This window comes from Cornus florida, unplaced genomic scaffold (genome assembly GCF_030987335.1).
Source record: "Cornus florida cultivar Cherokee Brave unplaced genomic scaffold, ASM3098733v1 CherokeeBrave_3.0.0_Hap2_Chr09, whole genome shotgun sequence".
Classification (NCBI taxonomy): domain Eukaryota; kingdom Viridiplantae; phylum Streptophyta; class Magnoliopsida; order Cornales; family Cornaceae; genus Cornus; species Cornus florida.
The window spans coordinates 76,940,515-76,953,235 of NW_026775579.1; the positions used below are offsets into that span (position 1 = coordinate 76,940,515).

General features: G+C 31.6%; 1 pseudogene; it reads right to left on the reverse strand.

The window, feature by feature from the left end:
- Positions 1-7,320: 7,320 nt before the first annotated feature.
- LOC132272905 (wall-associated receptor kinase 5-like) lies at positions 7,321-11,308 on the reverse strand (annotated as a pseudogene).
- Between the last annotated feature and the right edge of the window lie 1,413 nt (positions 11,309-12,721).

Sequence of the window (12,721 nt, forward strand, 5' to 3'; positions counted from 1 at the left end):
AAAAGATATGATTTTGCAAAAAACTGACCTGCTTAGAGAAATTTAGTAGAAAATCTTGTGCATGGAAGGGTGAATTAATGAGCACTAGCAAATCATCTGACTTGGGAAGATGGCAACTAGTAGCTTAACTGGTGGTAACTTGGTAAGCTAGGAAACAAGGACTTGGACACGGATATGAAAATAGATCAAGTATGATATGGCAAATCTCAAAAAAACATAGGACATGGATCCAGTATGATGTCTAAAAACAATAACATAATATATTATTATATATATATATATGTAAATAATAATTTTTGCTCATTTTACCCATATAATTATGAATGATTCACTAATTTGGAGCTTAGGGTTAGATGTCTGGATGGTAAGGCATGTTGGTTGACAGGTTTTAGTCTTCGAAGTTTGAGCTTGTCCTAGTTCCCATCCCTGATTGCCCATCCACCGCCACCACCCCCTGCCCCCCAAAAGTAAAAATATAGAAAAGAAGAACTTCCCATGTTTTCCTAAATCCTAAAACCTTGTTTATTCCTCCTAGACCAACAGTGAACAATTTGGTCCAAGAACTTACTACACCATATTCTTTCATCACCCATATGCAACAACTCTTACTTGTCATCCACATTAACTCCTCCTCACCATAGTGGAACAGAGAGAGAGATTCTCCAAAACGTGCAACGGACAACTTCAGCTGACGGCCATTAGAAATGCTGCTCGGAAGCATTATCTCCTTGAAAACCTCACTGCCTCATCCAGAGAGGAAAAAAATAGTGATATGCATTATTAGCAATGCAAATGCAATACACATTATGTATTAGACAAAGTAGTGAAATCCATCAACCATGGCATTAACCTAACAACCACCAACAGAAGCCACAAAATTTAAAGATCCTGGCAGTTAAAACTTCATAAAATTCATGTTTATATTCTATCTAAAACACCCACCAAGAATAATTGAAATTTAGAATTCAAAAACTTGTAAATCCTATGAAAAATTAATTAAGTTTCCTAGCTATGTATGTTTGTTGCTCAGCAACCAAAAGAGAAGAAAAATGAAAACACAACGTGAATTTTATAGAATTCAAACCTCAAACCAGAGCTAGGGTTCCAACACCTGGCTTAATAAAATATGGGTCCTCCTAGTTATGTGCACGGCTTAGGGAAGCCAAACATAAATATTTAATTAACTAAAATAATATATATGTTCTGAAAGAAAGAAAGAAAATCAGTCTTCTTCATTTCAAATGTTTGAATATGGTGTCATGATTTCTTTTGGTGACGGGATGTCAATGACCCAAGATATTGAGTTAATTCGAAGAGTAGATCTTTCAATGTACTTTATTATAATGCTTGCTTTGCTTGGTTTAATTTTGACAACTTTACAACTTGCTTTATATTCTCTGACTTCAACTATTATATCTTTCTAGGTCAAAACTAAGATTGCGGTTGCCGTTACTTTTTTTGTTGCCATTATATTTTTTGTATGGCTCATGAAGAAGTTGCATATATGAAATGGAAGAGAGAGCTAATTTTTGGTATGGCATTAGAAGCTAGAATTTTGTATATGGTTAATTTTTGTATAAAATAATGATTTAGAACTGGTTATATATATATATATATGATGTTATTGGTTAGTTGTAAGTTATTTTGGTTATGATGCTATTTTTAATTTATGTAGTGTAGGCTTCTGGAGTCCTTGCAAGGCTAATAGTAGGGAAAAAAAAGGCCTCGTGGGGGCTGCACTATTTTTTTATTATAAATTATATAACACTTTCTACCACGGTTTTGAACCGTGGTAGAAAGCCCTTTTTCAACCACGGTGCAAAACCGTAGTAGAAAGTCGAGACTTTCTACCACGGCTGTTGGAACTGTGGTAGAAAGCCTTTTCCACCGTGGTAAAAAGTCATTTTTCTTGTAGTGACTTGTCCATGTGAGACTCAAAACATTAATTTTTTTTTTTTTTCCCTCTCCAAATTAAAGAAATATCTTGACATGATCTTTTCCAAAAATTTTGCTCAAGCTAATGCAAGTATTCTCATGTCCTTAAATGCTGGAAATTTTGTTTTTAAATTAAAGCATCATTGATTATGATTTAATTTCTAGTTTCAATTTCAAAAGGACCAAACTGAACAGTTAGTAATAAATAAATAAATAAATATATATATATATATATATATATATATATATATCAGAAAGTTTTAAATTCCATAATTTCAAAAGGACCAAACTGAAGTGGAGATTGTTTTTACAATTTTTTCATGAAAATTATGTGGTGACACCGACATGCAAGAGAGAGGTGGATGTTTAATTTTATACTTTTTAATTCTTTGTCAATCCATTCGATTGAGAACTTGATACACTATTTAATTTTAATTAATCTTCTAGCGATGCAAATCAATTATATTAGTACTACTTTGTACAAAAATGGTGTAAAAAGAATCAGTGAGTACAAACGCGTGGGTTGTTAAATTTGTAATTCCAAACGCTTAGAAATAGTTTGTTTTCTGTGTTTATGATGTATATAAATATAATCTATTTAAATTTAAAAACAATAATAATTACCTTCCAAAAAAAAAATTAGAGCTTATTTGTCCTTAAAAAAAAAAAAAAAAAAGAGTAGGACTTGGTAGTAATTTTTCCTTGCAAGATATTTAGTACTCCCTAATCCATTTTAAGTGTACTTTTTTGGAACCAACATTTTTAAGATGTGACTTCTAGTTCAATAAGAAAAAAGGCAAATTGAGAATACCCAATTTAGTGGTACCAGACTCTTTTTTAACGTGTTTCATACTACGGAGTATTTATTTATAATAAAGTTTGTGCATGCGTGGAGTGTGGGCTAACTATTTGTGTGAATGAAACTACCTTTGTGTTGTCATGTGTAAACATTGGTCAAATTACTTAAAAGAGCTCTTAATTTTGTGCTGAGCGTGGGGGTATGTATGTGGTTGAACTGAAACAAAATATTTACAAGAGACATACACGAAGGATTAATAATAAAAATAATACTAATACATGAAAACACCTAGTAACCAAGGTAGACATGGTAGAGAAAATTCCTAACAAATCACTTAGAAAGTTCTTTCATAATTTTCAATTAATTTCTCCACAAGTTAAACTTCTTAACTTGTAGAGAAATTTTGTTTTGCATAAAGTGTAAAAGACATAAATCGAGCAAAATTAACATGAAGTAATAAAAAATAATTTTAAAAAATAAAAAGTAAAAAAACTACCTTTGTGTTGTCATGTGTAAGAATGTGTTAGTGTGTGGGTCTATGTGGAGGAACTCAACTAAAAATTTAAGAGACACACTAAGGGTGAAAATATTAATAATAATAATAACACAATATAATCGTGCCCCACATAGGTTTACGTGAAAACTCCTACCAATTAAGGTAGACGGTAGAGAAAATACCTAAAAAGACTTTGAAAGTCATCCTATGATTTTTAGTTAATTTCTGGATAAGTTAACTTGTAGAGGAAGATTGTTTTAAAGTGTGAAAAAAAAAATTCATAAAACTTACATAGAATGAAGTGATGAGAAATGATTTAAAAAAAAAATTATATTCAGTAGAGGGAATGATTTATGATAAAAATAAAAAATAAATAAATAAAAGATTAATTATATAAAAGCAAAAATGATGAAGAAGAAAAGAAGTTGTAAAATCAAATTTCTTGTATATACCCATGTATAAACTTTATTTTATGTTTTCATATTCATTAGTTGGCAAATTTATTTAAGATGAAACACATTTTTAAGAATGTGAGTTGCTCAAAAACATTGATTTTTTTAGATAACATGTGTGGTTTTGTTGTACCTTATGTTATAAAAAAAAAAAATTCCTCTCTTTAAATGAATGTCTTGCATGTAATTTTAGTACAACTTTTATCATATTTAATTTGCTAGATCCATGGGTTATTAATGTTGGACTATCCTTTATAAATGATTGATTGCAGGACTAAATAATGACTTCATTAACAAAGTTGTAGTTAACCCACGTACAGTAGAAATAAATAATGGCTCAAGGCATTTTTGACATTAATAATACTAGTGAGTCTTTAATAAATAAAGTAGGTTAATGATTGATGTGAAGCGTGCTCAAAAAAAAAAAAAAAAAAAGATTGATATGAAGCTGCAATTTTAGAAAGTTACATAAGCATCACCATAACATTACCTATTACTAAGGGCGGATTCAGCATTTCTGATTTTATTTATTTATTTTTTTTTTTTTTGGAGTGGGCTGAAGCCCACCTTTGGATCCGCTTGTGCCCATTACTCTCCATTTATTGATCAAGTCTTATAAGATCATCCCATGGGACTAGGATCTCAGCCGTAAATAAGTCTTGTTGTACCCATGTTGTAATACAAATAATATTGTTTAAGGTAAGTTAAAAAAAAAAAAAAAATTTAAGAGTGAAACGGAGCGACTAACTACCTTAATGGTGAATTATTAAAAAAATTAAAATAAAAATATAAAACGTTAAAAACATTCACCTATTAGCGTTATAATTTGTTAAGATACATCTGTTTATAATTTTATATATCCTTTCCCATGCTCATGCCAGATATTGGTTTTGGTGGTGCAATCCCCAGAAAGAACATGAAAAAGATATTTATGAGCAACATGTAACAATAACAAATCCACTAACAGAGTTCAAAATCATTAACAAATTTTTAGAATATAAGACATCAAACACTTTAACTCCATATGATAAATAAATTACTAAAATTGAATACAATTAAATCGATTGGTTCAATATCTTCTATTTTAATTGTATTCCAATAACGTTTTTAAATATTCTATTTTGGTTTTATTTCAGAAAAGTGTTGAGAACAAGATTAAAGGTGTTAAAAACAAGATTAAAAAGTGTTGAGGTAAAGATTAAAAGGCTTTGAGGTAAAGATTAAGGGTGTTGATAACATGATCAAAATGTGTTAAGAATAAGATTAAATGGCGTTGAGATAAAGATTAAAAGGTGTTGAGGTAAAGATTAAAGGCGTTGAGAACAAGCTTAAAATATGTTGAGAACAAGATTAAAAGGTTTTTAGGTAAATATTAAAAGTGTTGAGAACAACATTAAAAGGTGTTGAGGCAAACAAAATTAAAGCGCGTTGAGGTAAATATTAAAGGTATTGATAACAATATTAAAAGGTGTTGAGAAGAAGATTTAATGGCGTTGAGATAAAGATTAAAATATGTTGAGGTAAACATTAAAAGTGTTGAGAACAACATTAAAATATGTTGAGAACAAAATTAAAATGTATTTAGGTAAATATTAGAAGTGTTGAGAACAACATCAAAAGGTGTTGGCAATAAATTAAAGTTTTTGAGAACAAAATTAAAACGCGTTAAAGTAAAGATTAAAGGTGTTGAGAATAAGATTAAATGGCATTGAAATAAAGATTAAAAGGCGTTGAAGTAAAAATTAAATGTGTTACGAATAAGATAAAATATATTGATAATAAGATTAAAAGGTGTTTAGGTAAAAATTAGAAGTGTTACAAACAATATTAAAGTTGTTGAATAGAGGTTTAAAGTTGTTGAAAACAAAATTAAAACGCGTTGACACAGGGGCGGAGCCAGGAATGTTTAATTGGGGGGCCAAAAAAAAATTTCCAACCTTTTTTTAATGTATACTGTTAAAAACATGTTTATGTATAATATGAGAAGAAAAAATGGAAAGAATTACAATTATTTCTTTAATTTTCCTACCTAATATCACAATTAATACCATAAATATATACTCTTAATACAGATTTCAAAAAAAAATTAGGGGAAGCCAGCTTTAATTTTCCTATTATAATTACAATTAATAACCTAAATTATGTATTATTAACAGAGGTTTCAAAAAGATTTGGGGCCCCCCTTCCTTTGCCCCTAGCGTTAAGGTAAAAATTGAAGGTGTTGAAAACAAGATAAAAAAGTGCTTAGGTAAAGATTAAAAGGTTTTGAGAAAAATATTAAAAGGTGGTGAGGTAAAGATTAAAAGTGTTGAAAATAAGATTAAAGGTGTTGAGGATAAAATTAAAAATTTATAAACCACTTTAATTGGGTTTGCAGTATAACATTTTTAAATGTTCTATTTTAGTTTTATGTCAATAAGGTTCTCTCACATGAATGTAAGTTTATCTTTGTTTGAGAAAAAAAAAAAAAAAATCTATATAATATATTTTAGTTTTATTTGAATAACATTTTTAAATGTTGTATTTTACCGTAACACTTTTTTAATCTTGTTCTCAACGGTTTTAATCTTGTTCTCAACACTTTTTTAAAATAGAAGTAAAATAGAATATTTAAAAATGTTATTAAAATAAAACTAAAATAGAAAAGATTGATCCAATCGGTTTAATTGTGTTCAATTTTAGTTATTTATCATCTGGTGTTATAGTGTTTGATGTCTTCTAGTCTTGAAATTTCTCTCGTAAATATTTTTTCATCTTCTTCCCGGATTGCACCACCTAAGATCAATAGAGCATGGGTAATGGATAAAAAAACATACCTTAAACACCATTATTTGCACTATAGCATGGTACAGCAGGACCCATTTACAATAGATGATCCTAGTCCATGGTAATAATGATGGTGATGCAAAGTGATTGATAACATTGTCCCAAACTAAACTCATTTCTTTACATGATCTTTCAACTACACGGCATAAATTTGCATTTCTAAAAATAAAGAGGGATTCGAAGATTTAATGGTACAAAAATGAAAAGGCAACAAAAAAAGGAACAATTTCATGTGAAAATTAGATGTGTTAAACCACAAAAATACACGGCATAAATTTGTATTTCTAAAAATAAAGAAGGATTAGAAAATTTAATAGCACAAAAATGAAAAGGCAACAAAAAAAAAAGGAACAATTTCATGTGAAAATTAGATGTGTTAAACCACAAAAATTGCAGCTGCAAATCAATAAAAAGTATAATATTAAAGCCATACAACCTTCACATTTACCTAGAATTCAAAATTAAAATTAAAATTCAAAAATTTATCTTACATATCTTTAAATTGATATTGTTATTTTGGAAATGAAAAAAAAAATAAAAATAAAAATAAAAAAAAAAAATAAAAAAATGAGATCGAGGAGGAGAGAAACCTTAAACATGACATATCATTAAACATTATTCTTCAAGTTCTTCAGTTATGTAAGAGTAGGACCTTTCACATACCAAGCATAGCTGTTTGGGCTATTATGCTTTAAGTAAAGGTGGCTCTTGTATCTTAATTGATCGAGTTCTGCTGCTATTTTTTTTTTTTTTTTTTTCCTTTTTCCTTGCATTCAGTTTTAGGCATTTTTTTTTGCAAAAGTAACAACAACTTAAATCTCATCTTCCTTAGTATCATTAACAATTATTGGCTCCAAAATTTCAAATAGACAATTTTGTTTCATTGATGATCGAAAATTGAATCCAAGACATTCATTGGATCTATCAAATGAGAGAGCTTTTTTGCTAGTTAGCAATTCAGCAAGAACGACCCCAAAGGCGTAAACATCACTTTTATCAGTGAGTTGTCCTGATTGAAAGTACTCAAGATCCAAGTAACCAAATATGCCTCCCACCATGTTGAAGATTTACCGGAGGAATCAATGGAGGAAAATATTCTAGTATTGATGCTCTTTCCTATTATTGAAAATTTACTATTATATTTGTTATTGAAGGAATCAATGGAGGATAATCCTTCATTATCGATGTTTCCTTTTATTGAAGATACTGAAGGAATTTGTGGAGAAAAATTTCTCAGTATTGATGTTGTTTCCTATACTATCTCTTTCTATTCTCATTATTTCTTCTCCTATATAAAGAAGTTTTCACCATTGTATTGAGTATAAAAAAGAAAAATTATTATAATAAAATATATGTAGCGCTTTGGGCTTTGTGTGCTGTGGAGAGGGATGACAATTTGACCCGCACCCGTGGTTACCCGTCCCGCCCCGTTTTTAGCAGTTTTAGGGGACCATTTAACTTATTTGGGCAGGGATGGTTTGATGTTATAAAAACTCACGCGGGTTTGGTGCGGAGGTGGGGGGAGGTCGCCCCGCCCCATTTAGATAGGCAAATTAATTAAGTACCCTTATTTCATTAATATATATATTTCTCAATATATATAAAGTAAATATTGCACTAGTGAAGAACTAAAGAGAGGGCAAAAAAAAAAAAAAAAAGAGCAAATCTATTTCAACAATAAATAAATTATGGTCTTAAACGAGTCGGGGCGGATACTCGCAGGGGTAAAAATTTTAAACGGTTGCAGTTTTGGGTGAGGATGGGGGCGGGGTTTTTAAACGATTATGGGGGCGAGGGCGAGGGCGAGGGCGAGGGCGAGGGCGAGGCCGGGGGCGGGGGAGGGTACACCTGCCCAAATCCGCCTCCATTGCCATCCCTAGCCGTGGATGTAAGCCTTGGTGGCTGATCCACGTATATTCTTGCCTTGTGTTCTTCATACTTTGTTTTTCTATTTAATTTTAACATGGTATCAAAGCAGGCAACATTCTTTAACGTTCTTGTTCATTTCTCTTTTTTCATCAGAGCCATTCTTGGTTCTCTTCTCGGATCTCTAGATCCATTTTTATTGAGGTGGTCTTCTTACACCTCTTCATCAATCAAGGTTGTTGCTACTTATTTCGGATCTTCGGATTCATTTTTTAATGATGTTGTCTTCTTACACCTTGTCTTGGGATCTTTAGATCCATTTTTATTAAGGTCATCTTGTTACACATCTTCATCATTGGCACTTGTTCCTACTCATTATCTCAATGGCAAGTTGGATATTCGTGCTATTCATGCTCTAACTTGAGGGGGAGTGTTGAAGATTTACTGGAGGAATCAATAGAGGAAAATTTTCCAGTATTGATGCTCTTTCCTATTGTTGAAGATTTACTATTATATTTGTTACTGAAGGAATCAATGGAGGAAAATCCTCCATTATTGATGTTTCCTTTTATTGAAGATACTAGAGGAATTTGTGGAGAAAAATCTTTCAGTATTGATATTATTTCCTATATCTATCTCTTTCTATTCTCATTATTTCTTCTCCTATATAAAGGAATTTTCACCATTGTATTGAGTATGAAAAGAGAGATTATTATAATAAAAGATATGTAGCCCTTCGAGCTTTGTGTGCCGTAGTTGTAAGTCCTATTGGCTGAACCACATATATTCTTGCCTTGTGTTCTTTATACTTTGTTTTTTTATTCAATTTTAACACACTAATGTTGTCAAATGAGTCTTGTTTAGGGGTACTAACCTTGAAGTCCAAAATCAAACATTACTACTCTGTAATTTTCGTCAAGCAATATGTTGTTGGATTTGATGTCCCTATGAATGATAGATCTAGAAGCATATAAGTGCATATAGGCAAGTGCTCCTGCAATTTCTCCTGCAATTCTCAATCGAGTATTCCAGGACATTGTTAAAGTATAACGCTTAATGGGAAATTGGTCAGATAGGGTACCATTCGAGACGTATTCATATACTAGTAGTGGAACTTCAGTCTCTAAGCAGCAACCTAACAATTTTACAATATTCCTTTGAATTATATGAGAAAGGATAATAACTTCATTGATGAACTGACCTATTTGATTTTCATCAGCTATGTTAGACTTCTTAACATCCACTATGCTTCTATCTGATAACATCCCTTTATAAATTGTTCCAAGTCCTCCCTTGCCTAGGACTCAATTTTCATTAAAATTATCTGTTGCCTTCGATCTCCAACTTTTCTACCCTAAAGACTTTTGTTTGCACAACACTTTTATTATTCAATGACATTTGTTGTTTCAACAACAAATTTACCTCCATCCCTCTTAAATAACGTTTGTTTCATTTTATTCTTTTGCTTCTTCTCATGTTTCAGGTACGACCATAAGCCAATAGCGATTAAGACACTAATAGCTGTTCTAATGCCTACATGTGCAGAAAAGTTTGACCCAATTTTTTGAAGGGGGGAAAAGGAATAGGGATGGATTTTACCAAAAGAAATATGTACAACTAACTATTGTTTTCTGTTATCACTCTAATTACATGCATAAATATATATATAAATTTCGGATATAACATTTTATCATATGACTCTCTTCATAAACACTCATGTAATTATATATTGCAAAGCATGGAATTTATAAATAATTTACAAAGAAAGTAGCACAAAAGAAATTATTTTTTTAACAAAAATAGTTTTAGGGCAAAGGAAAAAATGCTTATGTGGTGAAAACTGCAGATAAGGAGGCTTATCATTTTGTATAAGGGTAAATTACATTTGTTTCCCTTCTAGTTAGGTTTTATTTCGCTTAGTTAGGTTTTATTTCGCTGACCTCTCCAGTATTTTTGATAATTACAGTCACTTCCCTTCTAGTTACATGCGTGTAACAAATTGACCCATATTGTCAATTTCACAAAAGGTAAAGAGTTGGTTAATTCTGATGTGTCAAGTTTTTTTAGTTTCATATGATAAATTACTGTGACACTTTTATTCAATACTTATTTTTTCACACAAGTATTAGAGAAAAGTGCATTCACAACAATCTAAAAGACATATTTATCATATGATGCTAAAAATCTGTCATATCGATGTTAATCATCTCTCACCGTTAGTAAAACTAACTACAGAAGTCAATTTGTTATACACATCTAACTACAAGGAAGTAACTACAATTATTTAAAATACAAGGGAGGTAAGGGAAATAAACCTTACCTGGAGGAGAGATAAATGTAATTGTTATAAGTGTTCTTTTTTTATTTTCAAAATTCCAAAAAAATGATATTACATTTATCATATATATATATTTTTTTGGTAAATAATATTACATTGTGTTGTAAGCAGTAAGGAAATGGTTATCTGTCGACAAGGTTGGAAGCAATTAATCATTGTAAGTCTACCAAAGCGTCTAATGTTATAACATTTCTATTCTCAAAGAGTTAGGAAAGATTGGAGCCCAAACTATGGACAAAAATGTGTAACAAAAGGTTGTTTGAGTCTAAAAGTATATAGACTTACCAACTAAAAAACAAAACATACAAATCAAAACGTTGTTGAGTCTAAAAGTATATAGACTTACCAACTGAGACCTTTATCAATAATAACGGGTCTAAAGTGCAACGCTGTCCACTTCTTTTGCCGTCCACTTGGTACCACTTTAGGCACGAACACTAATAACTGCTAGGAATGTTATGACAACTATTGGTGCAGTTGAGTCAGAGAGAATGAGAGCTCCCTTAACCAGTCGCCCCTACCATCGCCACCACCACCCAAACTACCTCAAACCACCATTCCAACCACCCATCTGCTTCCCCCATAATGATTACCATCCTGTACATCAGAATGCTCCCACTGCAAAACCCAACAAACGTTCTATCCTCAAAAAACCACTTTCCCACCGTTCTGATCTACCTTTTCCACCTCTATCCTTAAGAAACCACACTCATAACCTTCCACAGGCCCACCCTCTTCCAAGCACCCACACCCACAAGTCAAAAAAGTCTCTTTCTATGACTCAAAAAACTGTAGTGAACCTTCTAAACCAGTCTCCAAGTTCATTGATGACCATAATAATAGGGTTAAGTGCAAAAAACTCCCCTGATATATAGACTTTGTGCAGAACAAGTTCCTACTTTTTGAAAAAGTATATGCAAGTCTACAAAATTAAGAAAAGGTGCCTAACCGGTCTTTCTAATGACTTTTTACAAAAAGTAAAACTTAAAATTCCATTTTACCCTTTTGTTTCCCATTTTGCCCCTCACAATTTGTGCAGAAAAGACCCTTAGCAACACGTGCATAAAAGGCCCCAGCACCTCATACCAATTCGTCTCTCTCTCTCTCTACATGATCACTGCTCTCTCTCCCTCTCTCTCTCTCCATGCTGACCTCCCTCGCAATGCAAAAAGATGTGTAAGTGACCATGTAAACGAGACAATCTTTTATGCAATGCAGAGCTTGTACACCCGAACACCACACATTGGATTAATACATCACAGATGGCACTGACCCATTTAATAGTATTGGGCATATATATATATATAAGTAACAAAATCATGAAATTACATATACCCATCTTTGATTATCAGAAAGCTTGTCAGTGACCCATTTTCTCTCTACAACCCATTATCAGAAAACTCCATCAAAATTTCACTAAGTTTGTTATTGATTAGTGTATACAAAGATAATCCCCCACACACACAAGGCATGCATATCGGCATTATTTCTGTCACTAACTTTTCTCTCTCTGCGATGACATTCTTGGAGATTCTTCGATATGCAGGTTTCTATCTCTGTGTGTGTGTATATATATATAACCATTTCAGTACAGATCTAAACCTGCATTGAAATAGAACTCAATTGTTTCCTCTGATTTCTTACTCTGTTTATGTCATTTTAAAGCTATTAGTTGTTGTGTGTATAATATATGGTGATTCTGATAATTTAGTAGTTTAACTGATGATTGATACTGAAAGCGACTCTATCTGTGCTTGAGGCTCTGCCTCAGAACCAGTTTTGGGTTTTAGGGTTGTCTTGGTATAATTGGATTGCTATTTGTTTTGGAAAATTTTAAGATTTAATAGACTTTTGCAGAGTTTATAGTTGTTTACTTGTGAGAATTGTGCTTTAGAAACCAGTCCACCACCTGTAGTAAAATCTACCAACCCAAACTTCTGTAGCAAATCCACAATTAAATTTTAAAATTTAATAGAGTTTTGTAGAGTTTGTAGTTGTTTACTTGTGAG